The 12,591-nt window shown below is 38.9% G+C and overlaps 1 protein-coding gene and 1 long non-coding RNA gene across 2 annotated transcripts in view; one reads left to right on the top strand and one right to left on the bottom strand.

Moving 5' to 3' along the window:
- The window catches only part of LOC149794275 (uncharacterized), a 45,820-nt gene extending 41,639 nt beyond the window's left edge, over positions 1–4,181 (bottom strand). The window contains exon 1 of the mRNA XM_089968431.1: positions 4,144–4,181. The gene's annotated coding sequence lies outside the window, so the exon portion shown is untranslated. The remainder of the gene's footprint in view (positions 1–4,143) is intronic.
- The window catches only part of LOC149794274 (uncharacterized), a 37,044-nt gene extending 26,757 nt beyond the window's left edge, over positions 1–10,287 (top strand). The window contains exons 2-3 of the long non-coding RNA XR_016422986.1: positions 4,146–4,206; positions 9,914–10,287. This is a non-coding gene — a long non-coding RNA (uncharacterized LOC149794274). The remainder of the gene's footprint in view (positions 1–4,145; positions 4,207–9,913) is intronic.
- Positions 10,288–12,591: the final 2,304 nt, after the last annotated feature.

The raw sequence follows: 12,591 nt of genomic DNA, 5'->3' as shown, positions 1-12,591 counted from the left end.
CTGAAGCTGACAAAGGCTTTGTTGATTGTCGTATCGACACCAAAGAGATCTTCTTCTCTTTCCGAAGAAGCAGACCTATCGCCAGAAAGTCTATCCTCAGAGGACATCGCATTCTTAGAAACTAAAAAAGAATGCCATAGCAAACAAAAAAAAACCCAGCCCTTTTCAGGGCTACCCCAATACTCTAGAAAAGAAATAACCATCCATTTGCCAATGTGTGTAGGTAGAGTAGTGTGAATATAAACACTAGCTCTTTTTTAAAAAAAATGTGAGGGCATGTGTTTGTGTATAAGATTGTGTGTTTGTAAGTGATCATGTACGTTGATGTGGATAGTAGATTAAAATGATGTCTTTTTTTGGTGTTTGAGGTGTAGATTTGGGGTTAGATTGCTTTGCGTATGTAAATAGTCTATTGAAGTGATTTATAAAAAATTTTAGAATAGGAATGGGTAGCATAAAAAAGTGAGTGTTTCTTTTAAGTCCGCGCGTTGTTTCTTTGGTCATGATCTAGGTAAGATCAATTTTATGTTTTTAGGGGGATGTTTTCCTTCACGTCCGCGCTTTCAGTATAAATTGAAACTCGCTCGGCAGTCCAACTACCCTTGTTGATTGATCAACACCAAAAATGAACACGAGACTGGCGAAACTGTTGGAACTTCAGGTGCATCTGGAATATGCCAGGCGCCTGTTGAATGAACTGGTCGCGGAAGCCATTGTGGAAGACGGAAGGATGAGAGAGGAGGAGGAAAGAAGAAACAAAGAAGAGGAGGAGAGAAAATACAAAGAAGAGGAGGAGAGAAGAAACAAAGAAGAGGAGGAGGAAAATGAGAGAAGAAGAAGAAGAAATTTCAGAATCCCAGAGAGCGAAAATTGGGATTCTGAAGCCACATATCCTGCCTCTGCTCTCTCCCCCCAAAAGGTAAAAAGTAACTGGGGGACAAGATGTGTATGTGGCGCCAGGCCTGGAAGGTGCCACCATTAACCAGGTGTCCATGAAGTTCAAAAAAAAAAAACAGCCCTTTTCAGGGCTACCCAATACTCAAGAAAAGAAATAACTATCCATTTGCCAATGTGTGTAGGTAGAGTAGTGTGAATATAAACACTAACTCTTTATTAATAGTGTGAGTGTATGTGTGTTTGTGTTTGTAACTGATCAAGTAAAGTTTGTGTGAATAGTAGTTTCTTTATTGTTTCTTAGCGTATGTGGAGAGTATAGTTTGGGTTTTATTATATGAAATGAGAAAAGTGGGGGATGTTTACCTTCACGTACGCGCCTTGTTTGGTCATGATCTAGGTAAGATCAATTTTATGTTTTAGGGGATGTTTTCCTTCACGTTCGCGCTTTTCGTATAAGAACCCACAGTATTCGTCGTTCAAACCATTCTACAAAGAATAATCTAGACAAGATGACGCAAGCGACTAATTTATTTAATCTATTTCTGGATAATAGATGCAGAATATGCTATAGAAAGGATACAAAAGGAATGGGAGTACGAAGATAAAGAACACTTGGTAACCAGTCAAGTCGAACGTATAAAGACCGCCAGACATATAATAGAAGGAATGATAGAAGATGAAGTCAACAAATCAAGAGGATTTATTGACCCACCTTATGTAAGAGTGGGGAGTTTGAAGGAAGTACTGGATTATGTCATCCAAGTCCGGTGCTTCCTAGAACATATAGTGTATTGGACGGAGTTGTCATATATGAAGAGGGGACTGAACAGGTTGAAAAAAGGAGAAGAAATAATGAAACAAGTGATGACTGAAGAGGTGAAAAAGATAAAAGAAAAATGGAGTCAAGAAAAAAAGGATAAGGAAACAATAAAGAAGAAAGAGGCCTTTGACAAAGTCAATCAAAATTGGATCAAGATACAAGAGAAGTTCAGGGCTATGGGTCACCCAGACTGGTTACCTGAAAAAGAAAAGAGGAAGAACAAAGGAATTTGGGGAAAGATTAGGGGCTGGATGAGAAAATGGAGGAAATAGAAGAAGAAGCAGAAGAAAGCCAAAGGCCCTTTTCAGGGCCAGCCATATTTCTCGAAAAGAGAATGACTTTTCAATTGCCTACCCTTTTTTTAAAATTTTTTTTTAAAAAAAAAATCCCATGTTAAATTCCCCTTGTACGTAAAATGACCCACAATTTATTCCCATGTTAATTCCCCTTGTACGTAAAGTGGTACACGATTTTTCGCCATGTTAAATTTCCATTGTACGTAAAGTGGCCCAGGGGTCTCTGTAATGTTATTTTGCATTGTACGTAAGGTGGCCCTATTCACTACTCCTGGCATTCAGCTAATCAAACTGTGCTATCTGACTCATCCGAATAGGTAGGTGATTTACTCATTTTTTAAATCCCTTTTAAACCTTTGTCTTTGACAGAGAAAATGCCTTTCTAGCATGCTTGTTTTGTCTTAAAACAAATATTTAGAATCAATAACATGTTCAGTGTATTCCCAAGATTTTGTCAGATTCCACTTTTACATTGTTTTAGGTACTAATGTAGCCTATTTGTGCCTTTTTAAAGTGACCCCGTCCCCAATACGATAATGAAGAGTCAATACACAAATTAAAATTATATCTTACCATTAAAACTAGTGTATATTCATTACAGTGTTCTAGTTCAGCTAATTCTGCTATTTCATTAATCTGAAATCACAATATTTTAGAGAACAAATGCCATTTTAGAAATTACTTACGAAAAGATAGTTTGTGTCAATTTTCATATCTTTAAAATGAATCAAGAAAAAGATAAACAAACATAAAAATAACTTACTTTAAATACAACTATAATTCTAAAAATGATGTCATTTTGACAAAATTCTTTACAAATACCTCATTCACTATGTCTTAATGTATTCATTTCTGCTAATTTTGTATTACACTGAATCTGCATTTCTACTGTGTAAATTGTGTTTGTTGCAACATCAAATTTTGAATGTCAACTATTTTTATTGCAACATCCACGCATGATTTGCCAACACGAGTTCACGCCAGATTATACATGTACTGAAACTATACTGGTAGCCATTTTACGGGTGAGTAACCTGAACCTAACTTCAGGTTTAATGAGTCAACTCACACGTGCATGAGAATGTTTTGGACAGGGTAAATTTTGGGGTGAAGTTTCAGAAACCATAGACTGTAAATTATTCAGAGTGAACAAAAAAGCAAGATGTAATAGCAATATTCTAGTTAATATTCAGCCAGGATTACTTTAAAGCACTCAACATTCATGAAAGCAATGACATTAATAGATGCTTCCCGATAAGGTCACTAGCAGACGATATTCTGCCAATTATACCTGGACGATGGGTAACCTGGCAGTTTCTCCATATGCGATCACCAAAATTTCCCATTTTTAACAAGGCACACTGAAGCAAAGGCACAAATATTGATACTAACAGAAAGCTTTATGCATCTAATTTTCGTAAAAGTATCTTGAGATTCAATGAATTTACTTCAACTTCCAAACACCACATAAAGTCAACGATAAATCTGCCCGCTGACCACACATATGGCGGCTGATGACGTCATTCGGGAACAATGGTAAACATATGCAGAAAGGTCACGCCTAGGTCGTTATTTTTTTTAAAAATCTTCTGTGATTCACAATTTTCCTCAACTTGATTGCGGACCAGAGCTAAAATTTGGTAGTTTACAATAAAGAAACTAACTGAAATATAAGATATATTAAAGTAGCAAATATGTGTAGTTTATTTTTGAACAGTTTAGCAAATATTGAAACTGATGAGAATGTAATTTTGAGCTTGAGTGAGTTTTCATGGTTGACGAGTTTCCCGAATTCAGGGCCTGAAATAAGCAAACTATGCTAGCAATGTTCACATTAGGGTTTTAAACATTGTGCATATTTAAAGTTAAATAAAATATTATATTCTACATTTGGTTGGGCTTATATGACCACTCACAGTCTGTGAGTCAGCCATCGTAGCAAGCAACAAAGGAAAGTCCGGGTGGAATTCATAAACAATAATGTTTCTTTTCATACAAATAAGAATAGTCCCGATTTAAAAGACCATTGTCTTAAAATGTATTCAAATAACACTGTTGGTACATTAAGTTAAAATGATTTATATGCCAGGGTCTGGCTTACTCACAATTTTTTAACATACTTGTACTTACAGCTTGAGTAAATGAATCATCCGCATCCATGAACATATCCGTATGGACAGATACCAAGAGCAGGTAATTCATCCAGTTGCAATGAATCAAAGTACTAAAAGTACTATAAAATACTGGTACACTATTTTATCCATTCGCATTCCAAACATTCAATATTTACTCTTTTATGCTGATATTTTAATTTTTTTACTAGTGGATTATGAAGTCTAATCGTTTTTCATAATTTGTTTTTAATGCAAATTCTCAATAGTCATGCAGGCGGAAGTATAACCTAGCAAAACTCCTGAATTTAATATCATCATAAAAACATGCTTCATTTAGAGTGATTTTTATTAAAACTGATTTGTATTATTCTAAAAAATGTAAAATTTAAAGTTGCATAAATTATACTGCGGTAGACTATATATATATATATATATATATATATATATATATATATATATATATATATATATATATATATATATATATATATATATATATATATATATATATATATATATATATATATATGTGTGTGTGTGTGTGTGTGTGTGTGTGTGTGTGTGTGTGTGTGTGGCTCAAGTTCGTATAATAATAACCTATAGTTTTATATCAATAAATAATTTTAAAGCTGTTTGAGAATTATTCATGTGAAAGGAAATTCGCTCTAAAAGATGTTAATGTGTTTAGGATATAATCGTATCCCTATAAATTTAATTTGTATGCTGCCTTAGAAGTAAATAAATTGAAAATTAATGACAAAATAGTAAGTAATTACTCTTTAGAAGTATGCATAATAATTTTACATTTCTACTATATTTGTCAGATGGAGTTTTTATCAATGACGTATGTTGATGAAAACATGTAAATGTATAATGAATATATCCGAAGATAATTATCTGAAACCATTGGGTTTTTTGTATTCCTTTATTATTAATTAAATGTGTGTATCCACACCCCTCCTTCACCTCAGACTGCTCCGGTGGCCTAGTGGTTAGAGCGTCCGCCTCGGATGCGGAAAGTCGTGGGTTCGATCCCCGGCCGAGTCACACGAAACACTTACAAAAATGGTACTAATATCTGCCTCGCTTGGCGCTCATCATTAAGAGGTTAGTGTTAGGACTGGTCGGCCTAGTGTCAGAATAATGTGACTGGGTGGGATATCATGCTACATGTCTGCGGCATGATACCCCAGTGCTAGACATCACTATAAACGAACCGTTCCGGTGTCCTAGTGGTTAGAGCGTCCGCCTCGGATGCGGGAGGTCGTGGGTTCAATCCCCGACCGAGTCATATCAAAGACTTACAAAAATGGTACTAACAGCTGCCTCGCTTGGCGCTCAGCATTAAGAGGTTAGTGTAAGGACTGGTCGGCCTGGTGTCAGGATAATGTGCCCCAGTGCTAGACATCACTGTCACACTACAGACATTGTAGGGATATGACTGAAATTCTTTTAAAGCTACGTTAAAAATCCAAACCACACACACACACACATTCACTACAAACGGTCACACTGCAGACATCGTAGCGATATGACTGAAAAATTGTTAAAGCTACGTTAAAAATCCAAATCACACACACACACACACACACACACACACACACACACCTCAATGAGAAAGTAAAGAGTCAGTCAAGTGTCTGAAACATCGAGACGATAAATAAAGAAACGTTTAATTGTATCCGTAGAAATCGTGAGCCATCACCATGGCATGGCGATGACAATCTCCATAACGTTCGATGTCCTCTTGGCTCCTTGTCTCGTCGATGGGATCTAAGATCGGCCAGCGTGTTCGGTCCCCGAAAAACTTTTTCAAGTCCTCCAGGAATCTTGCTGAAGTGAGGGCAATGATTAAAGATAGGTTCTTGGATGCACTTCTTGCACGCTCGATGAGCCACGCAGAATTTATGAATGTGAATACCGGTCTCTTGCATGCATTCGAAATCGTAAAAGATGAAATTCCTTTTCTTCTGGTCATCGTCTTCCTCTTGATGCTTGGAATGGTATTTTTGAATGTAGCATTGGTGTTCCAAGTCCATTATTTGGCTGCAAATGTGACATCGTTTCTTTCCTGAACATACGTGCCCCTTGGCACTATTGGTACGTATGCCTTGTCCACAAGTAGGGTACAATCACAGGAGTTGACAAGCACATTTCTGCTGTGAACCTTGCGTCTTTAGATGTTGTTGGTAAGAGGTAGGGCTGACAAAAGTGCTCTGACAAGCAGGGCAATACACTCGTTCTTGTTCTTCGTCCAGACAGGGTTGAGAGGCCAAACATCCTAAGCATTTCGATCCACAATGCTTGTGTTGCTGAGGATTGTTAAAGCCATAGTCACATTTCTCGCAATAATAACTGTATCCCAGGAATGGAGCGATACTGGTGATGGTATCGAAATGTTCATCGTGATGATAGACATGAATGCATTTTCCGTCTTTGAAATTTTAGCCTCGAAACAACAGAGGTCCGCGCACTTCTTGAGGATACACTTTCATGGTGTAGCGTGGAGCCAAGACGTCTTGCAAGTTTTGCATTTCAGGAATGCCACAGGGTGTGTCTTTGGATAGCCCCGCTTGCTGTAACAGGAGTTCTCGTTTACTTCGTTGTTTGGCTCGGTTCGATTTTTGAATTGTTTGCCAAGCTCTTTTCCATCCTGCCGTGTCGTTCTTGTTGGCATACGTTCGTCCCACCACCATTGCACGGGTTAAACTCATCTGGTATTGAGGGCTGTTAATTTGGACGACGCTCTTTTTGGTGTTGCGAAGTTCGTCCACCATAAGCACCTTTTTGCGTCCTGTCCCTTGGGAAAGAGACACGTGGGTCATGAACAGTGTGGTTTTTCCATCGGTGATGTGAAACTTGTCGATGGATTGTTGCACGGGTTGAATCTTGTCGATGACTTTGGAAGGTCTCAGTTCTGCTGGGCTGCTAAAGCCGATCCAAACGGGGCATTTTAAATTGTCGTGATGAATGGAAAGTCTCAAGCGATCGTCTTCTTTGGCTTGACATTGCCGTTTCAGTATGGTTATCAAAGAATTCCACACTTCGGTGATGAACCCCTCTGCTTTCTACAACGGTACGTCTGACTTGAAATCTTTAAACTTCACCGTGTACGTGTAAGCTGTCGTTCTAAATTTTCTAGAGGAGCACTTTTCCGTCTCTCCAGTGTGGTAGTACTTTTCAGGGTTTACTAATGGTGGTGAACTTTGACTAGGTGTAGGCCTGGATTCTGGCTCACTCATGTCATCTTCAAATTCACTGGCATGAACTTGTGCCAAGACCTCAGCTACTGTACGAGGTGATAAATCACGTTTCTGCCTCTTACTTTCTTCTCCTTTCTTCACGAAATGATGCGATCGTTTCATCTTGACTGCGAAAAGTCAAATGACTAAATTTTAAACATCATAGGTCACTTTATATCCATGCCAAACCAGAGTATATATACAAAGGGTGTGTGTCGTCCCTTCCGATATTGATTTCACTCTCAAACTGAGCAAAACGATGGAAGAACCCTATCACGTTTACCCCGACCCAGAGTAGCCCCAGTTTGAAACATGCATAATCAAGGTAATTCTGACAAGCCATTGTTTGATGTTAAACATTGCCGCAGGCTAGCACTAATCCCTTACGTAAGATTGCCGTGGCTAGAAGTGGAGAGCCAGACTTAGGAGCTGCGAGGCCGCCAGATAATCAATTATCACCTAGATGTGGAAACGTTTGTCCAGATCAAAAGAAGTTGCCAGAAGAAGTGGGAGTGTCTTAACTTATTTTCCCTGCAGACAGACAGCCAGGTTGAACTGGCGCTAAGATGATTGGATAGGGTCACAGCGCCACCCAATCAGAATCGAGATTGCGGAGAGACCCTGATTTGGCTAGAATGATATCTCCGCGTCTTCCGGCAAGAATTAGTTCGCTAGAGAGATTGCCCAGAGGAGGATAGAGTAACTCCGAACAGCCATTCGTTATTGGCGGGAATATCTTAGAACAGGAAATTCTAAGTACAGACAGCTTCAAATAAGGTCAGTGAGCTAGTTGTTCGGTCTTTGCGGAATGCGACTGCATTTTTAATTGTAGGTCTGTTACACGGGGGAAGTGAATGTCCCTCCGTATTTGGTTTTCCTTATCTAGGGGGTTGACCGCCCTCGATGTTATTGCCCGGTTCGAGTAAATATAAATATAAGTGGTGAAACTTATAGGTGGAATAGATAGAGATCTGAGCAGGTATATAGAACAAACCAACACGAGCCCCCGTACATGTAAACAAACAATTTAATCAATTACATACAAACACTGTGAAAATTCATTACATCAGGAATGTACTCTGCTTTTAGAAATTTAACTTTCACCGAAATACAAAGAAAAAACGCAAATAGATCTAAATAAGATAGTCGATCTGTTACTGATAGATTTAGTTCATCATAGCATCGAGTGAACAATCGAAGTCAACGTCTTGTACGATTTCATAACCTGCTCGTCCTCAGTCTGTTTTTGCTTCCTCTGTCGCTGTTCAGACCCCTGGATCTCGGGATGATACTTTCTACCACCCGTCTCAGGACACTCTCAAAATACTTCTTCAGAAATTAATACGTCGCAGGGTTGCGTCACAGGATTATATGTCTCACTGCACTCTTCTCTGTGCTTCTCCGTATAGGTCTCAGAATAACATCACCTCATTCGTTCCATACGTCTCTGGAGCTATTTTCTCCCTTTGCTGTCAACGTTTTCTCCCTCTAATCGGTAAATTAGTTCGTCGGTTCCTTTCGACAATCGTCCCCTTTTTGGACAACAGTTTTACGGAAATTTCTTGCAAATTCCCGGAGTCGTAACCTTTGGGTCTCCTCTTGTAGGAAAAGCTTAGACTGATTAAAATTCGATGCGGCGATATTAAAACCTATGAAATTTTGTGTTGGAACACGCCCTCTCATTTAACGTACCAATCAGAATCAAATATCTCTGCCGCCTTTTTTCCAGAGGCGCCAAAGTCAGGGTCAACTTGACCCTGGTAGTTTGAGTAACAGAGTTTCTGCGTTCTCTCAATTGTGACAACTTTACCATGAAAATGAAGTTTTCCTTGTCCTAAATTGTCCGCCTGGCTGCTGTATAAACAAATGTTTAATTAGGAACAGAATTCTCCCTCTAAAGGACATTACCGTACACGGTAGTATGGCGATATGATACGCGCTTGTCTCCATAAATCTAATTAATTGTTGTCTGGTCTCAGCTAATGTATTCTTGTTAGATCGACATAAAATTTGCCACTTCACAAGGTCGTATGTATACTTTATTATTACTAGAATCGTAGTACGAAGAATTACTTTGTGGTGTTAATATGTTTGCATATTTTGAAGGAATGAGTTGATATTTGTAAAGAATTATATAGCTTGCTAGCCGTCGTAAGAGTTAATATTGTAATTCGCTATGTGGTATTTTATAGTAGACTAGCACATGTGTTCATGTGATTATAGATTTTGCCATTGTTGAATATGTGTGTACGCTTGTGGGAGTGTAATGTACAGACATGCGTCTGATTGTTGTCAGATTGTAGTACAATGAGATTAAATATATATGTGTATATACTGATGTGACGCAATGTATTGATGTCTGTATGACAATTCGCTGATACCGTGTTATTACGCCATTGTTTACCCTGCAAGAAGTGTGTGGGAATTTCGATGTGTACGCATGCGTGACAGAAACCGTAATAGCCTTATCTGATGATTAATTGTTGATCTAGTGTGAGGTGAGATTCGATAAAGCATATGTTAACGCCTTGTGGTTTTTCACAGGAAGTTTTGAGGGACAGACCAGTTACGGTTTGGTCCCGTAGTCTCAGATAGGAGAAGAAAGGAGAGAAGTCAGGAGAAGTTGAAGTCTAGGAGGAAAAGGGGAGAGAAGGGAGGAAGAGGAAATTGGGAGCGAAATTAGAGGAGGAGATAGTCGAGAGGGAAACGGAGTTGAAAGAGGTGTTGGAGGAACGGAAGGAAGGAAGTAATTAGCGGGAAAGAAAAAGATGAGTAGACGCAAGGACAGGGGGAAAATCGAACTCACACTGTAAATCACGGGATGAATTAGGCTGTCACTTGGTCGAGGGAAAGAAGGGTGATTGAGAGTTTATCGTTTTAAATTATCGAATTTATTAAATTGTTATTAATTGAATTTCATCTTCGTGTTCTCTATAATTTAGCCGTTGACATTGCTGACTGGGGGCTCAGAGCTGTAAATCTACCTCGTCACTAATTTAACTTTCTAACCCCACGAGCCCGGGTGGAACTTTCATCATAATTTAATTAATATATATTGGAAGAACCCCACCCCAATGCGTGCAACCGTCACAAACCCAAAATAGATAGAACATATGATCAGAGATTTACGAGGTGTCATAAGAAAATTTTCTTCAGATAAGCCGACGGACTACTCCTCCTCCTTTCGAGATAAAAGTCATGATACTTGCTATATCTGTATAAAGAAAGGTCACTGGGTCTTCAGAGTGTCCAGAACGTCAAAAAAGCAAGACAGGTGCCAGGAGAGACAAAAGTCAAGATAGCTGTTATCATTGTCAAGAAAAAGGACATTGGTCTTCAGAATGCCCTAAGAAACAACAGGAGCAAGAGGAAGAGGAGGGCTCCGAACAGGAAGAAGAGGTACACTCCCCAAAGGGACAATCCCAAAAACGTGCAGAAAGAGAAAAAAGAAAAGAAAAGAAGAAGAGGAGAAAGTGAGGAAGAAGAGGAGGGAAAACTGTGAAAGTGAAGAAATTCAAAAAACAGAGGGAGAGAAGAAAGACACAGAATAAGTCTATGAACTTTTTAAAGTCTTGTGTTGTGGTGTGAATTGGATTGTACAATTTGTACCAGAATCGACTAGGCATAAATCGTAGGTGTCTCTTGGTTTTGATTTTTAGAATATGGGCCTACACGCACGTACTCACACACATACATCATAGGTAAAAAAGGGCTTTCGAGTTTTAATTGATTTTGGCAATTGAAATACTATCTCTTTTCGAGAGAAGTGGGTGGCCCTGAAAAGGACTGTTGGGTATTTGTTTAAAAAACAAACTCAGGAACTGGACGTAATCACCTGTAACTGCATTAAGCCTTTGCCACGGCCAAGACCTACTTCTAGAACTAGAAGAAGACCTATGCGTTGCTCTCATATGCCTCGAAAAGATTTGCTTTCTTGCCTCAACATTTTTTTAAAAATTGTGTTGTATAAGTGTTTGTGACTGTATGTTGTATGTTGTATGTGTTATATAAATCGAAGTCCCACTCTTCATTCCCGATTGAGGTCAGCCCGGTGCACACCTGCACACCCGCTCTTTGCTCCCTATTGACGTTACCTCACATTGTTACCAATCTCCAGTACTGTGATGTCACCTTACCTGTTCCTACATTGTTGCAACATTGTTACCAATCTCCCGTACCGTGACGTCAGACGTTATACAGACCCAACTTTCCCTTGTCCGTAAACAGGTCCAATATACATAATATATAGATTCCATGTTAAATTCCCATTAACCGTAATCGTGCCCAGGGTGATTTTTAAAAACCTTGTCCATAATCGTGCCCGGGGGGGGGGGGGTCCGTAATGTATTTTTCCATTGTTCGTAAACAACCCAGTTTAAGCAGCATTACTGATTCTGAAGGGCCAATTTTGTGAAAAGTTTATCCATAGCTTCGTGTCTTCCACACACAGGCGACCATTCCAAAGATCAACTTCCGGTCTACTTCGGAGTGAATGCGCTTATTTGGCAGGATGTAAATAAACAACGGATACATATAAATAAAAACGATCAAGCTTAAAATTAAAATTAGGTTAAATTTCTTTCAAGATCATTTAGTAAATATTATTTCGTATAATTTTTCAACTAATCTGTTCATTTACTATATCTAAAGTGTATCATAGCGGTCACGACACTTTAAGGTGGCAGGGTCCAGTTTCGTAAATTGGCCCCTGGCAAATTTCTTAAATTAAGGCTAATATTGTTTACTACTTAAAGACATGGATATATTTGTGAACTAGGTGTTTCAGGCTTGTGTTGTTCTCGAAATTGATGTCAGGCATGTACACCTTCCATAGTTACTCTGCAGTATGTTGCTAATGAAATACCAAAATTCGGCTAGGAAGAAGAGCTAGCCTCCCATAGCAGTCAGCACATGGGTTTGGGGCAAGAAGAATATCTCAGAAACGGCTTGGATGACAACTATTTCCAGTTGCATTAGCCTGTTTAGTGCACACGGTTTTGCAGAATTGTCATCTAGGAAAAGGGCTTCTGTTTGCACTGTGAGCATTACATGGTGCCAAAAATGACCTTCGGACGTGAAAAATGCAGGTAGAAATTTGGGGGTGGGGTTATACACTTCTTCTCCTATGAACTGCCATTGACTTCTTTAGTCAAGTGGATAATATTCTTATTTCTTATGCTTTGTTTCAATATAGGTATAAAAATATGGACCTTTCTGACCTC

This window comes from Sinohyriopsis cumingii, chromosome 8 (assembly GCF_028554795.1).
Source record: "Sinohyriopsis cumingii isolate HCF-2022 chromosome 8, ASM2855479v2, whole genome shotgun sequence".
In the NCBI taxonomy this organism is placed as follows: domain Eukaryota; kingdom Metazoa; phylum Mollusca; class Bivalvia; order Unionida; family Unionidae; genus Sinohyriopsis; species Sinohyriopsis cumingii.
Note: the sequence above shows the minus strand (reverse complement) of the source record. Positions and strands in the feature narration are given on the sequence as shown.